The 13778-nt window shown below is 36.9% G+C and overlaps 1 long non-coding RNA gene across 2 annotated transcripts in view; it reads right to left on the bottom strand.

Moving 5' to 3' along the window:
- Positions 1-13778, bottom strand: part of LOC133101927 (uncharacterized) — a 337779-nt gene that overhangs the window by 223763 nt on the left and 100238 nt on the right. The gene's annotated exons all lie outside the window — the stretch shown is intronic.

The following is a 13778-nucleotide window of genomic DNA, read 5'->3' as shown; positions in this document are numbered from 1 at the left end:
TGCAAAATTTTATGTATGTATGCCTACATTCATGTATATGAATCAACCTTGTCAATTGTGTTGTTCAGATTTTTTAATCCTCATTAATTTTTGGCATGCTTTGTCTGTTTCCAACTGAGGTATGTATAAATAATCTAGTATAATTGTACATTTGTCAATATTCCCTTTTGTTAATTTATTTTTTGTATGAAATGTTTACAGCAGCTTCATTTATAATAGCCCAAATCTGGAAACAACTCAAATGTTCATCAACAGACAAATATACTGTGGTACAGCCATCAATGATACACCAATCAGCAGTAAACAATAACAAACTATTGATATTAAAAAAAAAATCAAATGACTCTCAAAAACATGTTGAGCAAAAAAATATATAAACAAGAGAATAAATACTGTATAATCCCATTTATATAAAATTCAAGATTAGGAAAACAATCTATGGCAATAGAAATCAAAACAGTAGTTGCCTACAGGGTGAGGAGAGTAGGAATTGACTGGAAGGGAGCACACGGGGACTTTGCGGAGTAATGGACATGTTCTGTATCTTGATTGGGATGTTGGTTATAAGAGTCTCTATATTGGTCCAAACTCAGCATCTCCTTTTCAATCAATTTGTACTTTACATTGCCCAAGGCTATGTTGTTAGATATATACAGGTTTGTAATTCTACCTTCTTGGTGGAATGTTCATTTTTTTATCATTTTGAGTCATTCTCTTTAACTATTAATTGATTTGCCTTAAATTCTGTTTTTTTTTTCTGGTATTATTGCAATACCAGCTTTCTTTAGGTTGGCAGTTTCATGATTTATCTCTTTTTATATAGTTCTGTTTCAGGTATATCTCATAAACAGCAAATAGCTGACCTTTAAAAAATTCATTCTAGTAAACTCCATATTTTAACAGAAGACTATGGTCTATTTGAATGTATTATAAATACCAATGTATTTGAACTTACATGTATCATTTTATTTTGTGTTTTCTATTTATCACCCTTTTTTCCTTGTTTTTTATCTTCTTTCCTGCCTTCCATTGCATGTGTAATATTTTTATTTCCTCATTTTTCTTCTGTTACTATAGAAGCTATGAACCATCTTTATCTTAATTGCTAACCATTAAATTTTATTGTGCATACTTATACATTTTTTAAACAAAATCAACAATTATTTAGTGTTTCCATTTTTCTTCTTGATTATTCCTTAGTTACCCAAAGAAAACCAAAGCATTCACCACCATCTTGTTTTTAAGTTTTAGTTTTATTCTTTTTAAAAATAGTTCTTTTTATATTAAATAGTTAAGTCAATGAACATATTTTCATCAATTTCCGTGCTCATTGTTTTCTATTGCCCATGCATAACTTCTGGGTTCACTTTTCTTTAACATACAAACTTTTGCTAATTTTTGTTGGGTCTTTGGCAGAATAAACGCTCTTAGTCTTTGCATGTCTGAAATGTTTGTATTTGCTCCTCCCTCACCCACCAGAGGAGAGAGCCTGGTTGTGTTTCTCCACATTGAACTGAGTGCGTTTGGCTGCCTATACGCCACAGGAGATTAATCCCCACTGGGAACAGGAGAGCAGTCGGCCTGTGCTTCCACCCTGCCCCCACTTTAGTTTGTGCCAATTCTGCTGGATGGCGATATCCATCTTGTTTATAAGTCCAGCTATGTGTCTTTGCTTTCCCCTCTTATGTATTATCTTTCACTGCAGTGCATTTGGTGAAGAGGGGGTGTTTGAAATGGATTCACTCTTTCCCCCATTTCAAACTCTTGTTTTACCTAAAAAGTTATTTATTCTGAAGTTTTTATGTGTTTGTTAGACTATAAATTCTGAATAGCCTGAGAAAATCAAACATTTCTCTTCTGACATTGACACCAATTTTTTCCCCAGTAAACTCTCATTATGGTAATCAATAATTAGTCTATTAATATAATTATGTTAATTAATAAATAATGTATTGTGTAAATCAAGCTTGTTATCCTTTTTTTATTATTAAACTCAAGTTCAGTCAAGGTTTATGGAAGTTTAGACAGTGAGCTATTTAATTCTGACTAGGATTAGAGAAGGTTTTACAGATTAAGGGACATTCAATCTGTGTCCTAATAGATGAATAGGAGTTTGTCATACTAACGAATGATGTGAAGGCTCAAAGCAGAAAACAGGGGTCACAAACTGGCCCACAGAGACAATTTGCCTCACAAAATGGTTTCAAAACGTGAGCCAATAATTTTTTTTGTTTTGTTTTGTCAACATACCAAAAGAATTTCTTTATTGCAGGGCGTCTTAATGTCTTAATATGTCAATATGCTTGTCAATCTCCCAGGGATAGGGAAGGGTAGAGTACGTAGCCCTTCCCAAAGTCTTTTGATCACCAAGTCCTTGTTTTGTGAAACATCTTGTAGGACTAGTGTTCCATGGAATCTACTTTGGGAAACACTTATCTAGGCACAGGCCCTTGAAAACCTTCATGAACAAGAGACTTCAGTAAAAATTAGGATTTCTAGTATCTGATGGGGAAAAAAGGTAAAAGTTTTGGCAAAAGGGGCCCAGCCCTCCAGCCCTCCCATAGGGCTGGAGCTGCGTAGTTCTGCCTCTTTTTAATAGGGGTCATCATCATCTTCCACCTGGTTGTCTTCTCTTCTTTGTATCACCTGCTTGTGATACAAGGCTTGTGTGAGGCCCCTGCCAAAATTCTTGGCGACTTCAAAGGTGCACAATACATTTAGAAAAGATTTGAAAATGGGAGAGTGATATGATACGATCTTTGTTTTCATAAAGCAACTCTGGAGATGAAGGGCCCTGGGTGGGCAGGGAGCAGAGGGGACGATTTGAAAGCAGAGAAAACAATTAGGAGGTTATTGCAATAGTTCAGGAGAAAGATGACACAGTGCAAACCTAATCAGTAACAGCAGGACTGCAGGGGAGGGCACAGAATCAGAGAATTTTTAGAAGCAGAATCAAAAAGACTTGGAAATGGATTGAATGCCAGTTGTGAGGGAAAATGTGTCAAAGACAATTCAAATGTTTCTAGCTTTGGGGAATCTGTGTTGCTATCAACTAAGACATGGAACTCGAAAGTAAAAGTTTTGGTGAAAAAATAATTGTGGGTTTTTTGGTGACCTCTTTGGATCAGAGGCTGGATCTTAGTTATCTTTGTGTCCCCATCTTCTAACACATCCCCTGAAAGGGATTCAATAAATAAATGTTGAATTGAACTCAATTAAGCTTATTGATTCTTAGTTGTTTGTGGGAAGGTCATCCAGGTGGAAATGTCCAGAAGTCAATGTGTCATTTTAGAGCTCAAGAGAAAGGTTAAAGCTGGAAATAAATTTGAGTGTTGTCAGCATCTTTACTTTCTTGACTGATTTCCGAGTTGTATTTTATTAAGGCATACTTATTGATAGTCTATCTTGGTTAAAAATTTATGATTTTGTTTATGATTGCCACATGTGCTTAATATATTGTAATAATAAGGAGATATTGATATTTTTCACCATCTCTTCTCCTGTGCCTTTAGCAGTATATATAGACCATGAGGAAATTTTTTTCACCAAAAGATATTTCTGATAGACTCTAAAATGACAACAAATCTAAATTCTTATAGAGTCATCAGACAATGTGAAAGGAATTTAAGTGGTTCAAGTACATATAAATCAACTCTAACTTGACTAAAGTTTCAAGTTGAAAATAATTTCAGGAAAAAAACGAACAATCAGAATGACGTAAGCATGCGTGCTCGGGTTTCGGCACCACCACCACCACCACCAAAAAAATGATATAAGCAATGTTCTAAACAAACATTGATTGTTCACTCAAAAGTAGTGTCTACATAATATACATTTTTAAAATCAAGTAGTCATTGTTTAAATTGTTGAGTTAGTTTTTAGCTTACATTTGCTATATTCATGGAAAAAAGAAATATGGTATCCACTGTTAAGTATGCCATGCACATCCTCTTCTGGGTTTATCCTTTGTTTAGAAAGCGTGTAAATAGGTTTTAAAAAAATGGAAAAGGGTACACAGTTTTTTCACAGTTTCCTGTGGTCCTCATCTTCTTTCACAGTTTCCTGTGGTACTTGGTGATTCAGCACTTAAAAGACCTCCCGGGATGCAGATCTCATAACTCTACCATGTTCCCTGCCTGGAGACACAATAGTGTTGTCACCTTGGTGACCACTCCAGAGGAGGTGAGCACTACCCAGAGTAGAGCACAAAAACACTTAGGATGACAGAGAGAAGCTGGAATTCAAAAAGGAGTGTTCTCTTCTATTTCCTATTTTTTCCCCTCCTTTTACATTTCATTGACAAAACTAAAGAACACCAAAAAAAAAAAGTGGAATATGATTTCCCCATGCACCTGTCACCCAGCTACAAAACCCTTCAACTCAGGGCTCTGCTTCTTTCATCTATTCACCATCTGCTTCTTCCCTTCCCCACAATAATGGGACTATTTCAAGGCAACTATTTGCTATGATATTATTTCATCCATAAATATTTCAGTACACATCTAAAAATGATAAGAGCTCTTTTTTAAACATAATCAAAACGTCGTTATTTTCTTGCCCCCCAAAGAAAGTAATATTCTCTACTGTCATCAAATATCCAGACTGTGTTTGAATTTCTCTTATCATGTGTTTGTTTTTACCATTGGGTTCGTTTGGAAATGGATCCAAACAAGATGCACAGGTCTTGCATTTGTTTGATAGGTTATCTCTTTTAATTGATGAATTCCTCCTCCCTCATTTTTCTACTGGCAATTCATTTGTTAAAGAAACCAGATCATTTATTCCTAAGATTTGCTGATTGCCTTTCTATCACGTCATTTGACATGTTCCTGTAGATTGTAGTTAGATGTAGAAGCATGATTTAATTCAGTTTCAAATTTTTGGTAGAGTGTTTGTAGATGTACATCATACTCAGTTGTCTCTCTTTTAGTGACATTAGTGGCCATAAATAATCAAATCAATGCCTAGATCCATTGTTTCATGAGAGGTTTGGAATATGATGATATTTTATCATTCCTCTGTCATCTGTTAGCTGACAAACTTCTATGGACAGAAATCTTTCTTCATTGACTCTATAGTTATCCTGAAGACAGCTCATACAGGAAATACAAGTAAATGCTTGATTCTTTCCTCTTATTGACAAGTTTTCAGAATAATTTGGTTCCCTAGTATCCACCAAAGTTTAAACGTGTTGAGTTTTTCAATATCATTTTGTACTCATGGATTTTAATGTTTATTTCAATAATTTCCTATTAATTTTCAAATTGTCTAATCTTTGACAAGCAGGAGACTCAAGTTTTTTTTTTGTTTTTGTTTTTGTTTTGACACAACTCCACTAGTCTTTTGATTTCTTTACTCTTTGGTATAACAAGATAGATACCTAGTATATTTCCTGCTCTAAACCAAAAGCCAGACATTTCCCCAAGGTACCCTGTCTTTTTTTTATCAGTATATTACATTTAGAGAACAGAGTTTGGGCATATTCTGATTTTTAGTGCTATAAAGTGTAAGAAATATCAGCTACAGGTGCTGTATTTTGGGCCCTTGAACCTTCCTCACACAATAGGTCACTTACACCTGACATTCCCTGTGTCTGGAACACTCTTCTCTCCCCTCTTCACATACGTACCCCCCCAATCATCTTTCATATTTCAACTCAAACCTCACTATCCAGGCTTTTCCAACTTCTTGACATAATCAATTTCCCCTTCTATATGCTCTCAAAGGGCATTTGTCCTTCAGTATACTGAGCATTCTTGATAGCACTATTTGATGTGAACCTAATTTCCAGGCTACAGTGTAATAGCCATGAGGGCAGGAACTATATTAATTTTTGTTCATCATGTGTCTTCTTGAGTGCCAAGCCAATGTCTGATGTAAACTAACACTCTGTAGTGTGTTGATTAGGGTCCCCCCCCAAATTCATGTCTGCATGGAGTCTCAGATTGACCTTATTTGGAAATAGGGTCTTTACAGTTGTACCTAGTTAAGATGAAGTCACAGGGGGTTAGGGTCAGCGCTAAATCCAATGATTCATGTCCCCATACAAAGAGGAGAGGATGCACAGACACAGGAAATAAGGCCATGGAAGATGTGAAGACAGGGACAGAGATTGCAGTGGTACAGCTACAGGCCAAATAAGGCTGAGGATGGCTGGGAACCACCAGAAGCTGTAGGAGGCAAGGAAGGATTCTTCTCTAGAGACTTCAGAGAGAGAATGGCCCTGCTGACAGCTTGATTTCAGACTACTAGCCTCCAGTACTGTGAAAAAATAAATGTCTGTTGTTCTCATACTTTGTTACAGCATCCCTATGAAACGAATACAATTGATATTATAGTTTAAAACTGCATTAGGAAGTGTGATTGCCTTAAAAATAAGTGTGTCATAGGGTGTAATTAATCTGATTAACACCATCACCACAAATCTGGTATCCCAGGTACAAAGGTAATGCCTCCTGTCCTCCTTTCCCATAAAGAGACCCGCCCATCCCATGAGCTTCACCTGCTCATCATGTCTGAGAGCTCTTAAGGCTTGGTGATGACTGATGGATAAGATCATCACTAGAGTATATACTATTGTATAGCAATTTCCGCTTGGGAAAGATGGGGTGAATGGGAGGGCTGTTTCTGAAGCTACTAGGGAAGCAGAAGAGTAGCAAACAAAAGAGGCAAATGCAAAGAAAACATGGAACTTAAAAACAAAATTATGCAAAACCGTGGTCACTTGGAATTACTATCAGTCTTCCAGTTTGAGAATGAGTGTCATTTTAATGAGACCAAGATATCTTTGGTCACCAATCTTTTCTGTTACGATATATGTCGACACTTTCTACAGCTATACTCACCTAGTTTCTTAGTCAAGAAAATTATATTCCTTCCTTAAATTCTTTCTCTCTTTCATTGCACCACAACTTCTTACTCATTAAGTCATTACACAAAAACACTCCTGCTCCTCATCCATTATTCAAAATACCCTAAACAGTAAATCACTTGAATCAATGAAGGGTTTAGTTTATGAGTTCTAGCAAGCAAATAAAACCAAAATAACCTCCCCTAAAGTGCTACAAAATATAGGCAAGATACCATTTAACCTAGAAACTATGCATGACAACTATAAAGTTTCATTATGATTTTAAATTAATACCTCACTTAGTAAGTGCAAAATAGTGAATTATATACATACTTCTCTTTATTTTAAAGAGATTTCAGACTAAGCGTTTTCTAAGTGAATGGTCACCAAAGATCCCACACCCCTAGAATTCTCCCTACTTGATATCATACTTGGCTTGATTGAGAGATTAGTTGCACGTGTTAGAAACACTATTCAATTTGAAATCGTAAGACCTCAATTTGAGCCCTGGCTCTGCTACTTCCAAGCTGTGCAAAATTGGACATGCCAATTAAACATGATTAAAGGAGAGGGGAAAGTTATATAAGAAAGTATTCAGTTGGCACTTAATAAGAACAGACATGGCATATCATTAGATCTAGAGTTTTTAACGATTAGGAGCAAAGGGCTGTGGCATGAAAGAGAACCAGGCTCCAGTTCTGAGCCTGCCACTCACCAGCTCTGGTTGAACCCATTTGGGGGGTTCTGATTAAAAAATTCCGAAGGCTTTAGGCTTTTTTTTTTCTTTCAAATTCTGTCAGTGATCCAGACACTTGTGATATTTGCATAAAAGAACATGATACCTCGATAGAAAACTGTCTTATCAAAAATATTTCTATAATATCCATTGTGGAGTTATAATTTTACTAAGGATGACACAATGAAATGAAAAACTTTTAAAAATCACCTATTTTTAGTTTTTGCTTACACATAAAATAATATAAAAATATGCATTAGACTGGCAGGTCTGTCTTTTGGCAGCCAAAGTCACAGCACCAAAAGAGTATAATTATAAAAATCACTCAAAAACTATTTTGTCATGTAGTGTGGCAGGTAACTAATGGTTGCTTTAATGTGAGAATTATTTTAGTACCCAGTTATGCAAATGTAGACATTTGCTCAAGAGACGGTTAAGCCTCTAAGAGGTAATGGCTAATATCCCCTGAGAATATTCTTTATTCTCAACAAAGGAGGTGTAAGCTTTTTTCTTGAGTACTCTAGAACTATGTACTCCTTTATTTTAAAAAGTATTAATAAAATTCAGAAAGAAATATGTACTTAATTTTTTAATTCCAATACACAAAAGTATAAATTAAAATATGAATATCCCACATTATCTACTCTCTTTTGATTTTGTCCTTCACGTATCCTTTACGTGTGTGTGTGTATGGGTATATGTTTATGTATAGGGAAACAGACCTGGAGGGAAAGAAACCTTCTTCAAACTTTATTGCCAATGCTATCAAATCCTAAAATGGAGATTTTATAACTGCTAAAGATGGATCTTTATAGATGTGGGAATCTTCTGAATTAGGATTTTTTCACCCTCATCTCACATAGGGTCTAACCGAACCAACTGTCTTATGATGAAATCTTTAAGTTGTTCAAATTGGAATCATGGATATTTATAGCCCAGTGTTGTCGAATTGTATATTTCACAGTTCTAGCAGCTAAAGCCGAAAAAGGGCATCAATAGACAAACCTTGAAATTTTTTCAGAGTTCAGTTTAAATATTTACCTCAAATAGATAAGGTAAGCTTCCAAAGGTTGCCAGTTTTTAAGAGTCTTCTCATCTAATAAATGGCAAGAAGCCTGATGGGTGTGTTGACCTCCTCAGGGAGATGAAGGGATGCCTCCTCTCCGGAGAGAGGGATGCTCTCTGAGAAGAGATGCTCATGCATTTTGGTACATTGTTTTCAGTCCTAATTGAAACTAGAAAATGCAGGTAAGTGTGATAAGGAAAATAACAAGATCAGGGGAGTGTAAAAATCAGCTGACTTTTTCCCCACACATAATCCGTAAAAACAAACTAGCTTGAGTTTGGGGTGTGATTTCTGGGTTACATGTGGGAAGTGATGTCTTATAGCAGAAACCACGAAACCAACAAGGGAATATCCTTCGCCTCCCTGGCATCCAAGACATGAGGCAAGAATGCTGCTTGAGACTAAGCCCAACAAAACTGACCCAATAGCAAAAACGCAGGAGTGGGGTTGAGAGTGATGATCCATTCAAATTAGACCTAGTCGTGAGTATTCAATGAGTCTATATCTGAGAATCTAGCACGATGCCTACTTTATAGAAGCATTCAATAAATGGTCATTCGTGCAGTTGCTGGTATTAATGCTTTGCTTTAACTCTAAATAAAGGGCATCATTGTGCCATTTCCATCATGGAGAGCAGTGTTTCTTTGTTAATGGCTGCAAAAATCATTGGCAGTTGAGCAAATCTTTTCCTTGCCATCGGAAATGTTAAAAGTGACCTCTAAAGACAGGAGCATATAGATTTGTATCTCTGTGCACTAGATTGTAAATCCCTTAAGGAATTTTTATGTCTCTAGTCTCAGTGACTAACATAATGCAAAACATATAATATGACCTCAATAATGTTGCCATATAGGGTAGTGGTTAAAGAGCACAAACTCTGGAACCAGTCGGTCTGAGTAAGTATTCTGGTTCTCCCACTTATTAGCTGTGTAATCTTGGGCAAATTACTTAACTTCTCTGTGCTTTCAGTATCATGACCTGTAAAGTGAGGATGATAATAGTTCCCAGGGTTACCATGAGAATTTTAAATAAATTACATGTATAAATTTCTCAGAATAGTGCCTATCACCTTGGGATGCTATATATTTGCTGTTGTTATGGTTACGATGATGGTACTAATTATGATGCATCCCCCCTCAGGACTAACCTTAGAAATACCTTACAGCATAAGATCATACTCTCTGCCACATTTCTTGGTGCCTACTGTTCCTCTAAGAAACTTGGATGGTTTCCCTTTTTATATCCAATAATAGATTGTGATGACACCTACTAAATAGAATACCTTACCTGATTGCAGTTTAAAAAAAAAAAAACAAAAAAAAAACTGATGCCAAAGAAGCTGCCAAGTGCCTCTGCTAGTTTCAACATGCAAAATCAAGTCTTTTCTTGCTGTTTTGTAAGCATCATTTGAAAATGGTCAGAACAGTGGCACGTGTGCTATATTTAAGAAAATAACAACATTTTCTAAATCATTGGGTAAATTATATTTACTAGTGGCACTAATAGGGTTTTTTGGTATCAAATTAGAGTATTCAGGAGTAATAAACCTATTCTCTCTAAAAATCTATTAAACCTATTCTCTCTAAAAATCAATAAATAATGCTTTTAATTCGCTTGATGACTGGATTTGGCAGGAGAATAATTGTGTCATGAAACTGACACGCCAAAAAAAAAATGATTATACCAATAAAAACAAGTAAGAATAAGCCAATAACTGAGCTGCAGAAAGAAAAAAATATGCCAGGAAGTAGTTTCTGTCACGAGATGAGAAGCCAAGTTTCTGCCAATGGCCTCAGTGTGAACAGGAGCAATCGTCTCACCTGTGCAACAATTCTTTCCACCAACGGTTTCCATAAGCAGTGTGAAAACTGCATCTAACATCTCCTTAGTAAACAGTGCTAGCGGATGAGATCACACTTACATCAAACGGAGTGTGTGCTAGATTCATTTACCATGAGACCAGGATCATCGACTCACGTTTGGATTCTAACCTGGCCTGATGTTGTCATTCTAAAATGATGAAGGAACAGCAGCTCTCTCCTCTGAAAGGTGATAATTGTTGCTAATTTCAGTTAACAAATTTCAGAGAAAGCATCCCTTTTTTTCCTTTTTTGTTTCCTGGAATCTATAATGAGAGCATCTCAGGTCATCGGAGAAGAGTAGGAAGAGGCCCCGCCCTGGCAGAGCAGAAGAAGTCTGGGCGGTGGAGCCAGGGAGACCTGTTCAGATACTGAGCTTTGCCTTCCACACATTGAGTTACAGGAGAAAATTCACCTCCCTCTCCCAGCCTCAATTTCCTCAACAGCAAAAAGTGAATAATAAAATCTCTCAGGGTTCTTAGCACAATTTAACAAAATATATAAGCATCTAGCACACAGTATAAACACAATGAATAATAGGTACTATTATTAAAATTATCTTGCAAAATGACTCTTGGCCTTTGACATGTAACAGAGACTCCTCTGTATAAAAGGATTGAAGTCAAGCGGGAGTAGCCCTTGGAAGATGAAATCGTCTGGAGTCTAGAGATGAGCGGGGCACCATGACCTTTACAGGGAGGAGTGATACCTCGACTGCAGTCTCTCGACTGGGAACGAGACTGTCACAAGCAGTGCAGTCACAAGGGCCCCGAAGTCCCTCCTTACGTTCTCCTCTCTTCATTACAATCTTCTGTCACCCCTATTACTCAAAATATTGCAAGAGGAAATGATTACACCAACGTTGTGGCTGTGGAGTCTTCCAGGGAGGCTTACCAACGGGCTCTTCCTACTGCAAACTTCCTGACAGCTCTCCAACCACCACGATTATGCTTGCAAACCCTGTGTGTGATTCCTTTAAACACAGAGAACGTTATGAGCCTAGAGCAAGCGTGTGCCTCCAATGGGAGTACCTAGACTTATTCATAGACTTGGATGCAAGGAGAAGAAGGACGTTTCTCATTTCCTTTCCAGATTGTTATTGTTACAGTAGCTGTGCCCACCCTCTGACACTGAGGCATAGAATTAATAATTCACAAACAACTTGAGAGAAAAAAACCTTTATCTCACATGCCTCTCAAGTTCAAAAACTAAAAGAGAAATGTAGGGGTATGCAGTTAGAAGCAAAGAACTCTAATTGAAACATGAGCCACACTCACAACACATTCTTCAGATGAAGAAGTGCAATATGGGCTCAGTTCTCTGCCCATCCCTTCAGCCCCAGTAATACCCAGGAGGACAGAGTTTAGCACTGCCTCGGGCAGAGAGGAAAAGGCAAGAGAAAGGACTGTTTTTCTCTCTTTTACTTTCTCTCTTGGTTAACCTCCAAGGGAACGTTAGCTTCCAGTGGCAGACAGTGAATGAGGCTGCAGAGAGGTTTTATTTCACCTGTTTAAATTAGGTTGAATAAAACTCCTACCAGAAAACCTCCTGGCAATGGATCTACAGCTAAGAGATCGGCAGATCTATCTCCATTCACAGCCAAGCACCTACCCTCCTTTCCCATCCCTCTCCTCTCCTAATGAATGCCCAGGAAATACGTGGGGAAAGGGCAGGGAGATGCCACACAGTTGCTTCAACTTTATTTGTTTCAATCCACTCTATGCAAAAACAAACTCATCAAGAAACGTGCACTAAACACATCTATAATGTGCTAGGTCTCACCGCTTCATTCACGCATTTCCTGACAACACAGATCCTCATCACCAGGAGATACAGTTGGTATCCAATAATTTAGCATGTTGCAATCTTGGCTATGTGCTTCAGTGTAGTAGTTGAGAGCATAGGGTCTGAGCACAGGCAATAAAAGGAAAAATAGATGAATTGGACTTCACCAAAATTAAAAATGTTTGTGCATCAAAGGACATTACCAACACAGTGAAAGGTACCCTTCAGAATGAGGAAAAATATTTGCAAACTATATATCTGATAAAGGATTAATATCCAGGATCTATAAAGAACTCTTACAACTCAATAACAATGAAACAACCCTCTTTAAAAATGGGCAAAAGACTTGAATAGACACTTCTCCAAAGAAGATTTACAAATGGCCAATAAGCACATGAAAATATCCTCAACATCACTAATCATTAGAGAAATGCAAATCAAAGCCATAATAAGATACCAATAGAATGGCTATTAGGAAAAAAACGTTGGCAAGAATTTGGATAAATTGGAGCCCTTGTGCATTGCTGGCAGAAATGTAAAATAGAGTAGCCACAATGGAAAACAGTATGGAGGTTCAAAAAATTACACATAGAATTACCATAGATTCCACTTCTAGTATATACCCCAAAGAATTGAAAGCAGGAACTCAAAACAAATATTTGAACATTCATGTTCACAGCAGCATAATTCACAATAGCCAAAAGATGGAAGCAACCCAAGGATCCATTAATGGTTGAATGGATAAAAAAAATGTGGTATATACATACAATGGAATATTATTCAGCCTTAAAAAGGAAGGATATTCTGACACATGCTACCACATGGATGTAACTTGAAGATATTTTGCTAAATGAAATAATCTAGACACAAAAGAATGTGTATGATTCCACTCACATGAGGTACCTAGAATAGCCACACTCATGGAGACAGGAAAAAAGAACAGTGATGACCAGAGTCTGGGAGAGGGAGGAATAGGGAGTTACGATTTAATGGTCATGGAGTTTCAGTTTAGGAACATGAAAAAGTTTTGGAGACGAATGGTGGTGATGGTTGTACAAAATGTGGACACACTAAATGCCATTGAATTGTACACTTTTAAATGGTTAAAAAGTAAATTTTACGACATGCATATTTTACAATAAAAATAGAAAAATTAAGTAAAAAAAAGCATAAGGACTGGAGTCAAAGTGCCATGATTGACACCCTAGCTACCCCACACTAGCTGTGGGGCAAATAATTTAGCCTGTCTGTGACTCCATTTTCTCTTCTGTAAAATGGGATAATCAGAGTGCCTAAGTCATAAGGTTATTGTGAAGTCTGTGGGAGATGATAAAAAAGAAAATCCTGGCACATAATGAGTGCACAAAACATGTTAGCCATTGTTATTGTTTCTTTGGTATATATGCTAAAAACTCCTTGATGCCATGGACAAATATTTCTTCCTTTTCTGCATCCCCCATAGAGCATGTTATATATACTATT

This window comes from Eubalaena glacialis, chromosome 12 (assembly GCF_028564815.1).
Source record: "Eubalaena glacialis isolate mEubGla1 chromosome 12, mEubGla1.1.hap2.+ XY, whole genome shotgun sequence".
Taxonomy (NCBI): domain Eukaryota; kingdom Metazoa; phylum Chordata; class Mammalia; order Artiodactyla; family Balaenidae; genus Eubalaena; species Eubalaena glacialis.
This window is presented reverse-complemented; position numbering and strand designations above follow the sequence as displayed.